The 12,395-nt window shown below is 43.8% G+C and overlaps 1 non-coding gene across 1 annotated transcript; it reads left to right on the forward strand.

Annotated features, from left to right (window-relative positions):
• Positions 1-243: 243 nt before the first annotated feature.
• On the forward strand, positions 244-403 carry LOC138490651 (U1 spliceosomal RNA). The gene has a single exon (XR_011275581.1). It is a non-coding gene; the product is annotated as a U1 spliceosomal RNA (small nuclear RNA).
• The last annotated feature ends 11,992 nt before the right edge of the window (positions 404-12,395 follow it).

Consider the following 12,395-nt stretch of genomic DNA (forward strand, 5'->3'; position numbering starts at 1 on the left):
CGGGCACAGCAGGGCCTGATATGCAAAATCTCGGGCAGAGCAGGGCCTGATGGAGAAAAGAACTGTGCTACAATGTGCCTCTTCTGCTCGGCTCTGCCTGTCGAAGCTTCCCAGACATGGGCCAGGCAGCTCTGCGGAGGCTCAGGGCCTCTAGAAGGGATGGGTCAGTGCCTGCCTTCTCACCCTCACTTAGCAGGGCTTCCAGCAGGATAGGCCCAACCCCTGCCCTTACACTTGCAACGCATACTTACCTGGCAGGGGAGAGTCTGTAATCAGAAAGACAGAGCTCCCAGCCATGAGGCTCATCCATTGCACATCTGATTTCACCCCTGCAATGTCCTCAAATGTGGGACACACAACTGCATATTTCTGGTAGTGGGGACTGTGTTTGCGCTTTTACCTTTTCCCTGACTCATTGGTGAAAGAAAGAAAAAGTTAATTGTGTTTGCGAGAGAAAGAGAGAGAGAGAGAGAGAGAGAGAGAGAAAGCAAGTAGGTTGGTTGCACAGAGCCCCAGGTCTTATAGCAGATTTCTTTTTGCTGCAGTCAAGAGGGCCAGCACTGAGCTGCTCAGGTCCACAGTATTCACTGGAGGGGTGAAGTGCACAGGCTCCTAACCTCACACTTGCGCGCCCCGGGCCCGGTGCGCACCATGATATCAGGTGCCCTTGTTGTTCTTGAAGCCACCCTGCCCGGGGTCTGTTTTTGCCGCCAGGCCCTCCATCCTTGAGAAGGCCCAGCCAGCAGCCAGAGGACCCGTCCGAGCACCGATCAGACGTTGCCTTCACTGGTTTGCCATGTATGGCTTGGCTGCACTCCCCCCCTGAGACGCTCTGGTTAAGCGGTGACCTGGTGGCTAAAGAGGGCTATGGGCCTGTATGGGGCAAACAGGCCAGCGGGCAGACTGCAATAGGCCTGCTCGAGCCCTTCTGTTTACAACTGGCAGCCAGGCCCGAATGTATTATGCAAGTCTCTGGCAAAGCAGGGCCTGATGGAGAAAGAAACTGTGCTTCAATCTGCCTCTTTTGCTAGACTCTGCCTCCAGACGTTTCCCCTAAAAGTGGGCTAGGCAGCTCTGCAGAGGCCCAGGGCTTCCAGAAGGGCTGGGGCTGGATCAATGCCTGCCTTCAACCTCACTTGGCGGGGCTTCCAGGACAGGCCCAAACGCTGCTCTTAAGCTTGCGCTCATACTTACCTGGCAGGGGAGTCTGTGTTCAGAAAAGCAGAGCTCCCAGTCGTGAGGCTCATCCATTGCACTTCGTATCTGCCAACTTGGTGCCCAGGGCGAAACACCAGAAAACGCCCCCCACCCACCCCATTGCCCCCGGACTGGCACACGTCACTCCCAAACTACACCTACGTGTCATGCAACAAAACCCCTCCTCAATATGAATACATAATTGCTGTATAAATGAAGCTGGTTTCATTACATTGCAATGCAAGTACTTTACAGAAGAACTCTAATGTAAAAACACAGCTGTTGCTGTCCAATTAAATGTTTTTTCTGTCACCTGCTTTTAGGGAAGGCCTTACAGTTCAGTGTCCGGGCCTCGTGGGATGTGATCAGCCAGGAATCGGGTCCTCAGCTGTTGCAGTCCCTATTTATTTCTTTTATTTTACATACAGGCAGGCACAATGCTCTTCTGATCACAAAAGTATGTATCATAGATAAGAAATCAGATTTCTTACAGTGCAGTGGGTGTCAGTGACATTCTGACCAGGTTGTTGAGGGAGGGGGGAGTGGGGCTACTAATTGGAACAGTCACTCACTCCCGGCGGTGACAAATTACATGGGGTGGTGGAAATACCTAGATTAAGGACAACCAACATTAGACATTTTTAAGTGAAGTGTAACAGGCAGTGGTACTGCAGTTCTAGCCAGCCTTGGAACACATACCGGTTCCATGTGTTAATATCCCCGCAAAAATATTGCGATACAAAAATATTACCATATTTTTGCGGCGATATTGACCCATGGACCCTGCGGGGGACACCCCCGCAACCCCCTGCATTATTTTAAAATGTGCGGGGGACACCCCCGAAACCCCCGCTCCCACAAATTATCCCCCCCAAAAATATCACCTATGGCGAGACAAATGGCCATATGTACGGTGATATTTTTGGTGGGGATATTTTGTGGGGATACCCACATACCACAGTGCTTCCTTAGACCAGCTTGTTATGGGCAGTCAGTCGACTCCCAATGAGGTGTAAGCTGCTCATTTAGTCTTCACGTGTTCTTTAGCACATATTAGAAAAGCATTTTGCGACTTGTACTCTTGCGTTGTGTGGCTGCCTGGGCTGGGTAAACATTTCAAGATGCGAGCTAATTGCCAGGCATAAAAGGCATCTGCCCTTGGCCTGGTGTGATGAATAAAAGTTCTCCACTAGCACATAGACAGCAGCAGCACAGCACTTTGTTTCCATGCAAATAAATGCTATTTCTTTTTTAACCAGATAATGGATAAACTGTTTAACTTCAGAAGATCCGAGTCTTCTTCATCAAAGGAAGGGCAGGGGAATGCTGCTGCAGCTGCTGCACCACCTAAAAAGAAATGTTGCGCTGCTTTCAAAGAGGATTCGTTGAAGGAAATAGTCGAGTCCTAGAAATCACAAGATAAGGTACGTGGAGAGATTTTTTAGTACAATGCTGATGTGGGCCTGATTTGCAGAGTATGTGCGGAAGCTAAAGTTACTGGAGAATTTTCTACAGGAAAAAATGGGCCAATGGGTGGAAATTGGACTACATGGAATGCCATTTAATTGGAAAAGTTCATGTCTCTGCTTTACAGGCTCTCAGGCACAAAATACAGAAGAGAAACTGGGGTTTGGATTGCATAGTATACTGGCACAAACGTCAAATGGGAGAGTTAATAGATTGGCCATGGTTGGGCGACAACGGTCCAAGCCTGAAGAGGTGAAAGTTCTACTGCACAATGTTTTGCTAGCTGTAAAATTAAACACTTCAATGCTATCTGTGAAAGAAATCCACAATCACATAGCGCACTACACCCAAATACCAGATAGCTGGAGAAGTAAAAATTATGCGTTTGAATTCCTGGAATCCATCAGCAGTGTAATCAGATCAGAAATCATGGCAGAAGTTCGCAATGCTCCATTTCACACTCTGATTGTTGATGAAAGCACTGACATTTCAGTCAGTAAAATGTCAGCTATTTGCTTTAAAATCAGATCTCTTACAGCAACACCAAATTCAATGTACAAAACTGTGTTTGGTGGAATTGTCAAGTTAATGCCTTGCAATGCGGAAGTTGTCACTTCAGCAATTACTGAGTTTTACTCTGCCAATGGTCGGAATCTGCAGAAAAAGGTGATGTTTACATCAGATGGTGCATTCGTTATGCTTGGCAAAAACAAGGGTGTTGCTACAAGGATTAAACAATCTATTCCACATTTAATTGAGCAACACAGCTCACTGTGAAGAATTGGGCATTGGGGATGCTTGGAAGAAGGTGCCAATGATTAGGGAAGTAGAAACCTTGTTAAGAACTGTTTATTCTGTGTTTTGCAAATCTCCATTGAGAAAAATTGAAATTTGAAGAAATGACATCAGTCATTGAATATGATGCTTTGTCATTTCGACCCCTCAATGAAGTGAGGTGGTTATCAAGACATTTTGCAGTGAATGCATTAATGCGCAATTATGAGGTGTTGCTAAAATACTTTGATCAGGAAATGAAGGGGGGCAAATAATCCTATAGCGAAATACTGTTTCAAGAAACTGTCTGACCCCACTTATCACATTTCTTTGGCAGTGTTAAATGATATTCTTCGCGATCTAGCAGAATTGTCCACTTCAAAAAAGCAGTCTTACCCCAATTGAAGCATGCAGTTTGCATGAGGCAAGATCAACCAGATTAGGGGACAGTACCTTGGTCAGGAAGTGTTCTGGAGCAGCACAGTTAGAGATCTGATCTCAACATACTCTTGACAACGAGAAGAACTTCAGTAGCGCATCTATTCTGAGTGTTATTGGCTTGGTGTATGAGCGTATGGAGGAAAGGTTTCCAGAAAACTAACTGAAGGACTGGGACAGTTTTGATTTTGATTCACTAGCCACTCAACAATGCAGCTTTGACTTTGGAATAGAAAATGTTAAGCATCTTGCTGAAAAATACAAAGACATTTTAGATTGTAAGAAGGAGGACTGCTTAGAATCAGACTTTTCCATGCTTGCACTGGATTCCTTCGTTACGCAATATAATGCCTTAAAGTACGTGGTAGAAGAGAGGTACTAAGTGTGGTTCTTTAAAATGTTTTCAAGATATGGTGAATTTCACACTTCAACATGGAGTACAATGTAGTTGCACAGCTCATGGACATATGCGCCACATTTCAAGCCTCAAGCACAGAGTGTAAGCGAGGGTTCAGTCTCATGAACAACATTAAGACCAAATCAAGGAATCGACTGGAAGAAAGTCACCTTGACATGTTCATGCAAACGAATGTGTATCTACTACATAATGTAGTAAATCTTGATGGTGTGTATCAGCACTGGAAGAGCGGCAAAGACAGGCGAGAGAAGCATGTGAATCATGGGGAAGCCTGACAGCTCAAAAGACTCACGTTTCAGTAGTGCCACGGCTGACACCACCATTGGCGAGTGGTAGCACCACTGAAGTGTCATAAAATAACCACCGTCAACTTCTTATCAATGCCATTGCTGACACTTTGTTTGGCCTGACTTCTCACTTAGTGATTTTTAGAGCTTATTGATGCTTTGCTCATCAGAGAGAACTTTGACTTTTAAAAACAAAAGCATATTAGAAACAAGCTTTGAATGGAAACCTGGTGATGCTGTTGAAATGTTACTGACACTCCAACTTTAACGAACAGCAATTGGTATGTATGCCATTCACATACCCCTTCATTTAAATAAAAATGCACAGATTTGTATTTTTTCTTGTATTAACCTCTTATCAGCTTAGTAACAATATATGGCAAAACTGGTGGTGCTCTCTGTCCTGTTGTTTTCCTATCTGATGAGAAATGTTTGTTTTCTGTATTATTCACATAATAGTTGAATTTATTTTCTTAATTGACTGTAAAACAATTTATTTTGTAATGTGCTACCTGGCTGCTACCATCCTAGTCCCATACTCCCCCCAAGTTCCTTCATCTTTATATTTATTGTTCTTGTTGAATAAAATAGTAAACATAATTTACTAAACCCTTCTTTGTTAGAGTGTTGACTCTTGCTGGACTTCTGATTTGGTTGCACAAGACTAAGAGTACTCTTAAGATGCTGTATTCACCCTATTCTTTGCAGGCTTTTGGGTTAACTTCCAGGACAATCTGACATTAAATGATTCAGTGTTTTTTATTTAACTGCCAGTATCCATCCATACCTCCCCTTCTCTTAAATCGTCTGCCATTAATCATGTTCACTAATTGCTTATTTCGTTAAACCAATAGAAAGCATTTCTTTTATATTCAATACATTTAGTGTACTAAGAAAGCAGGAGCTACTGCTGTATTACTAATATTAATTTGTGCGGCACAATATGCGTTCCACTAGAAGAACCAGACTCTGTTCTTGTACCAATCCATCATAAAACAAAAATTCTTGCTAATGTTTAGAGATGTAAAAGGACACAATTTGAGATGAGCTAAAGTCTTTGGAGGAGAATAGAGCACCCAAATGTCCCTTGAAGTAGAGCTTGTTGTGCTGCAAATTCGCATTCCTCGCTTGTACACTGTGGAATCGGATCACTAAGCACTTGCTCACTGGTGGGGCGCCAGCACCAACCACCACCGGTCCGGCGGTGCATCACTCAGTTGCGCAATTGACTGAAAAACAGCCCACACACATCTATTCTTTGGCACACACAACCCAAAAGATTTGAGGGAACATTGATGAAGACCCATTCTTATGTGTTCAAGAGTAAAGAAATGTTCCTCCACTGCTGGAACCAACACAGAAGCGGGTAAATGATCAGTATTAGACTTCACAACTATTGAGGTTGAACTACCCCAGCTGGATTTCGGGTGGATAGGAACAGTCACCAGATGCAAACTTCTCAATGGAGGTTTAGATGAAAAATCTGCCGGGTTTTGTGAGAGTTCCATTTATGCTTCCATCTCCTCTTGGTCATTGAGTATAATGGATAATTGATATTCTTCGTTAACAGTTGATTTAAGCTCACTAGAGAGTTGTTGGTTGTGCAAATTCCTTTGTTTGTTCCATGAGGAGGTATCAATAGTGACCGGGTTTGCAGTGATCAGTGCTCATAGAAGTTTTCTTGAGCCTGTAGCGATTGATTTACTAGGGTTCTGGGTACTGGGAAATATGGGCCCCTCCTCTTTGGGAATTATTCCAATACGTATATCATTCACACGTGGTTCCAGAGACTTGGAAACAATCTTTGATTGTCCCCATTTATAAGAAAGGGGACAAACTTAATCTGGTAAATGCTATACCTATCATCTAGCAAAATCTACGGTACATTGTTGGTGAGGGACCTCTAAGCTCAGATGATCAAATATAAACTCTGATTGCCAAATTGGCTTTCGAGCGGGGATGGGCACCCCACTTAATACCTTTACCTTGGCCCACATGAGAGCAGCGGTAAAAAACGTTAAGTGCTGTATACATGGCATCAATCGACATGATAGGCGCATTTGATACAGTTAGTCATGGCCGATTATTTTGGTGAAACTGTTGACTCTGTTACACACGGACACAACAGTAAGAGTGAGGCTGGACAGGGGGACGGGGGGTGGGGCGGTCAATGACCGCTTCTGTTAGGTCCTATGTAGGGTTAAGACAGAGTTGCCCCCACCCTGTACAACATGTACATGGCAGACATAGCAGTATGGGAAGGGGGTCTTACTAATCCAGTCTGGTTGGGGGCGGTAACACTTGACTGGATAGCTTTTGCTGATGATATAGTGTTGTTTGATCTCACCCCACTTGGGCTAGAGCGGAAACTCACGTTGTTCTACCCATATGCTGTGGAAAATAATCTTTAAATAAACTGATCGAAAACGAGAGTCTGTGTATTTTCAACAAAGAGAAGCCGAAAACTAAGACAGTGTGTTGGAGATGAGCCACTTGAACGAGCATCTGCTTTGACCTATTTGGGATATGAAGTATGAAATTCCACCTCCAAACAAGGGAGTATAAACTCAAAATACGCCCCCTTATTGACAAAAATGAGATGGGTGTATGTGCAGCTATGTACCTTTTCATTGACTCCACTGATTGAGTTTTATCTGATGCAAGCAGAGCCAATAATTTTGTATGGCTGGATATTAATCTGAATGACCTAGGAGCCAGCTTAGATATGATCCAAGGCAAGCTTTGCAAAGACACATTAAGGCTAGCAAAATCTGTCCCAAACTCAGTAATACGGCACGAGTTTGGATTGGTCTCCTTGGCATCTAGAGCTGTATGGAGGAAATTGATAGGCTATGCCAAATTACTGAATCCTCCGACCCATTCGCTATACGAAAAATGGGGAGAAGCCCAAACATGCACTTCAGAAGCATCAATAACAAACCTGAAGGAACAAATGAACAACTTATTGATAGAAATAGGATCATCCAGAGAGGAGCTTGCTATCAACCGAGTGAGAGTGAAACAAAAGTTGTTCTATTACGACTGGGGGAAAACATCAGAAGGGGTGGCAGCGTATGTCCTTTACAAGGAATATGCTAAACTGCTCTATAAGATGGAACAGGTCTCAAAATACATACTCATTTTTCCGTGTCCCAAGTAGGAGGTCACTACACTTTAGTTTTTGACTAAATCAACTACTGACACTGGAGAGAGTGAGTAGATGGAACAGGGGAGTAGAGAATATGAGTTGTAGGCTGTGTGGCTTGGTAGAAATGAAAAAAACTATAAAACACCTAGTTATGGGTTGCAGTGCTATAAGGGAAGAGCAGAAGAAATGCCTAGACACGTCATATGGCAATGAAGCATGGTGGGCTAGTCTGATGGGTGGACAAGTGCAGGATCGTATCCTGGCATTATGTGATCTTTATAAAATTCTGGAGAAGCTAGGAAAGGTTGTATGTGAGGTAGAGAAATAGAAAGGCTCATCTGAGGCATCATTTGCAGTAATTGTGTCAAGTTGTATAACTGTTTTAACACGTGTTTTATTTGTTTTAAGATACTGAATGTGGGAAAATGTCCTTTTATTTTTGTAAGCTTTGTCAAAGATTCTTATTTGTTTACAGATGGGAATCAAAACACAATAAATAAAAAAGAAATTTACTAGGGTTCTTTTGATTTTTAGATTTTTCTAGTTTTCTCAACACCCCTATGACACAGCTTCTTTCTTTGATGAAAGATAGAACAATTCATTTGAGGGTTCTTCATTCACCATTAGCATCTCTTGGGTTTCCTGCAGGGGAGCAATTATAGGAGAATGAACTTCTTCTTGTAGTACATGATGGGCTGTAAGCGACATCTCGTGGGACAATTCCTGTTGATATATCTCAGAACAATCAACGTCACCCGGACTCAAAAGATCTGCGTTTTTGTTGAGAAGCACTAGACTTACCACCTCAGCAGGTATCGACACCAGGTTAGATACACTATTAGTCATCAAAGGTGGTTCTGAAGCCTTACTTAGGCGAGTCGCAGTAATGTATCCTTCAATATATGAAAACTTGGAGAACAGACTCGCGGAAATGGATATTTGATCATTCAACATAGAATGTATTGATTCATATTATTTCACCAGCGCCATTAAGGTGAAATTTAAAGTTGGAATAGAGGTTTGTGAGTTATTATGCATTTCCTGGGCAACCCTTGGAGGGGCCCTAGAGGCCCGAAAGGGTTGACCAGATACTGCGGAAAAGGAGCCGTCCGAGCTGGAGGAAGAGTCCACATACAGCTCCGGAGAGTGTGAGAGTTGAATATCCGGTTCCTGGATTATATTTTGTTCACTGCTGACTGGACAGTCTTGCTTTGGTAAAGAATGAGCCCATTCCCAATCTTGATATACTGCTTGGGCCATTGAGTGCAATTTTATCTAATGCAGCAGATATAATTTCAAGCTGTTCGTACATTGGTTTCCTGATGGTAAATACTGTCGAAATTACTATATCTTTTACCGGAATCCCTGCCCCTAGAGCCCCTCGGACCATTGCTGAGTCAGTTATGTCATTATCAGCCATCGTGGGGTGGGTTTGAACAGATTCACTAGGTAGCAAGTGACTTTTGGAGAAATAGGTTGTTATATTAGGGGTTGACGCTGCCACTATGTACCTTTTACAGATGTCTGGAACAGCCATTAAAGGTAATTGAACAGGCAGTTCAGTTGACAAGCGGTAGATGTAAAATGGCCTCTGTCCCATAAGTGAGAATCTGGACTACCTTTTGTTTGTAAAACGAGACGATCGGCACCATCGAGAACCTTCCATATCTATGGTGCAGTACCCTTTCCTGGTTGGTTAATGAGATTAGCTTGGACCTTAAGTGATTGTACTGACCTCTTTTACGTCCAAATTCTGATTAACTATAACCCCTAGGTATGTCATCGATTTCACTATTTCAAGGGGTTTTCCTCCCACTCTCCATGTGAAACCACAACCCTTCTTTTTGCGGCAGACCTCACAGTGCCAAGCTACTCAACTTGGACCACAGCTTTTCTCTAATTACACTTGACGAAAGCCTGTTCTATGTCCATGAATGCTAGGTATAAGCAGGTTTTAGAATCCAAGGCCCTCTCTTTAAGAATATTAATAATAAAGAGATTAAGGGTGGTCCCTACACCCTTGACAAACCCTGTTTGTCTAAGGTCCAGGATTCCACTTGTAGCTGCCCATGTCTTTAGATCTCTTAGGAGTACAATCGCAAACAGTTTCCCCATTGAATCTAGGAGTGCGATAGGGCGGTAGTACTTAGGATCCGCCCTATCTCCTTTCTTAAAGATAGGGACTAAGTTTGCCTCTCCCCAAGTCGACAGAACTTCCTTGTTTTGCATAATATGTGCAAACATAACAAAGGTTTTCCCCATTGTCCCTTATTTCTTTTCAGTTCTTGATTAGATAGCCCATCCGCACTCACAGCCCTAGATGAACTCAGGCTGCCAATCATCCTCGGGGCTTCTTCCTCATCAAACAGAAAGTTCCAGCTTGTTGCAGTAGCGCCCCATATCCTCCTCTCCACCCATCATGGATCTATAAATAGGAAACCCAGGCTTCTTCTAGAACCATACTTATGGAATTGCCTGCTCTAAAATTGCTCCTGTTGTTTAACTTTGCGCACACCATTTTCAGCATCTGCTCAGCGTCCCTCTGAGCTCTCCCAATTCTAGAGGCAATCAGCCAAACTTCGATATTTTTGTCTGGCTTTCAGCGTTCTTTCCTTCTTTAGCAAATCTCCATCTCTCTGGATCGCTCTAATCGATGGTCGCATTTCTCGTCTGGCCATCACCAGATCTTGATCGTATACATTTTTCAAACCTGTTCACCTTTTCCCCATCTACTCTCCTTCTGAGAGAATTCCTTTAGGATCCCCAGATACTCCACTCTATTAGGGTCTACTTGGGTAAGGGCTTTTTACTGACTCGTAATTTGAGTAATATCTTCGGGTCTCAACCTTAGACAGTTCTTACCCCATTCCAAATCCACCGCCCCCATTTTCTCAAAAAACTTTATGGGTTCCAACAGAGATATCGAGACTGCCAGTAGGTCATGGTCACTTGACCTCTGTTGCAATATCTCAAATCGATTGACCCTCTGCCTCAAATTGTCAGATACAAAGCAATAATCAATTCAAGATTGTTGTGCCCCACATCTACAAATACACCCACCTGGGATATCACCCTCGGTTTGCACATGAAGCATGCAAATAGCTCTCAATCGTATCCCTGTAATCCACTTAAGCGCTCTCTCGTCCCATTCACGGTCTTGCAAAGGGATTTCTTCTTTGTTAAGGAGTTTGATATTAAGGTCCGCACAAAGAATAATCCAAACATCATGCCATTCCCTCATAGCCTCATCCACTACCCTCATGATAGACTCTACAAATTTAATTTCCTTGGCCATATTAACTCTCCAATAGATATTAATTAGGAGCTAGGAAACACATTGTTTATCAGATGATCTTGTTAAGGTTACAATTTGAACATAGGCATCGGTATGCTCTATGCTAGTAACATTTAAGCCCGACCACATTTTTATCAGAGTCAGAAGTCCTGAGAATGGGCGACAGCTGATTCCTTTTGGAGCTGGATTCAAGTAAGCAACAAAGCCTTCACATAAGGGTACAGATCTTAACCAGGTCTCTTGAAAGCATAGTACATCAAATTGTTTCAGAAGAGAGGATTTTTCCATAAACAGAGCCCGAAAGCCTCTTGTGTTCCATGAGGCAACTCTAAGGATCTGCAACGTATTATGGATATTAGTCTATTCCTGTCCAGGGTTTCCTAGGACCCCGGCCAGCCAGTCCCAAGCTCTTTCCTGCCAGCCAGTCCCAAGCTCTTTCCTCCTTTCTTGCATCCACCAAATCCTCTCTGTTAGAGTTTTGCTTTTTTTCTGGTTTTCTACTGTGAATTTTAGTGGGATAAGATCTATTTTTGAAAAGGAAGGAGCCTGTTTCTTGATCACATTTGAAGGCTTTCTTGGGATTTTGGGGGTCATTCCGAGTTTGGAGGTAAGTAACGTCCCTTACCGGAATGGCGCAAATAGCGTGTCCGTGCTGGCACCTTTCCGCTAATAGAGGACTATTACGACTTTGTGGGCATGAGCTTTAAGCCATGCCAGTAAGGTATCTAGCGCCATGCCAAAAAGGCTCCCAAAAAGCCCTTACCGGCATCAAGCGTAGCGCAGATAACACTATCGACATTGTTCAATGCGTCATTAGCGGTGACCGTAATTGGTGGTCACTGCTATTTACGGTCACCGCTAATAAGCGGAACCGGAAGTAGTGTCATCGCACAGAAACGGGAAGGAGCACGGCGGCCATTTTTAAAAACACAATCCATTGCCATCCTCACTTCACAGGACCCCTGGGACACTGCTGATTGTTTGGAAGCATCCACCTCCAAGACCACAATGTCTAAGGCCCTGAAGAAGGGAGCTGCCCGCCTGAGAAAGGAACGTTTCAACGAGGATGAGCTCCAGATGCTTGTGGACACACTGCACGAGCATGCTGCCACAGTCTTCTCTAGCAACATGAGGAGAGAGGCAGTGCTAAGGAAAAAAGAAATCTGGGAACTTGTTGCCCAGAAAGTTAGTGCTGTAGGCAACACACCACGCACAGTAAAAGCGTTGGGACGACCTGCGACTAATGGTGCGCAGCATCCTCTCTGTCAATCGCAGCCAGGCCATGGGAACAGGTGGAGGACCCAGTTCCCCAATAAAGCTCACCCCATGGGAGGACATATGCGCAAGCATGATTGGGACGGAATCCATCGA

The sequence above is a fragment of the Ambystoma mexicanum genome, chromosome 9 (genome assembly GCF_040938575.1).
Source record: "Ambystoma mexicanum isolate Mex_15411 chromosome 9, UKY_AmexF1_1, whole genome shotgun sequence".
NCBI classification, from domain to species: Eukaryota; Metazoa; Chordata; class Amphibia; order Caudata; family Ambystomatidae; genus Ambystoma; species Ambystoma mexicanum.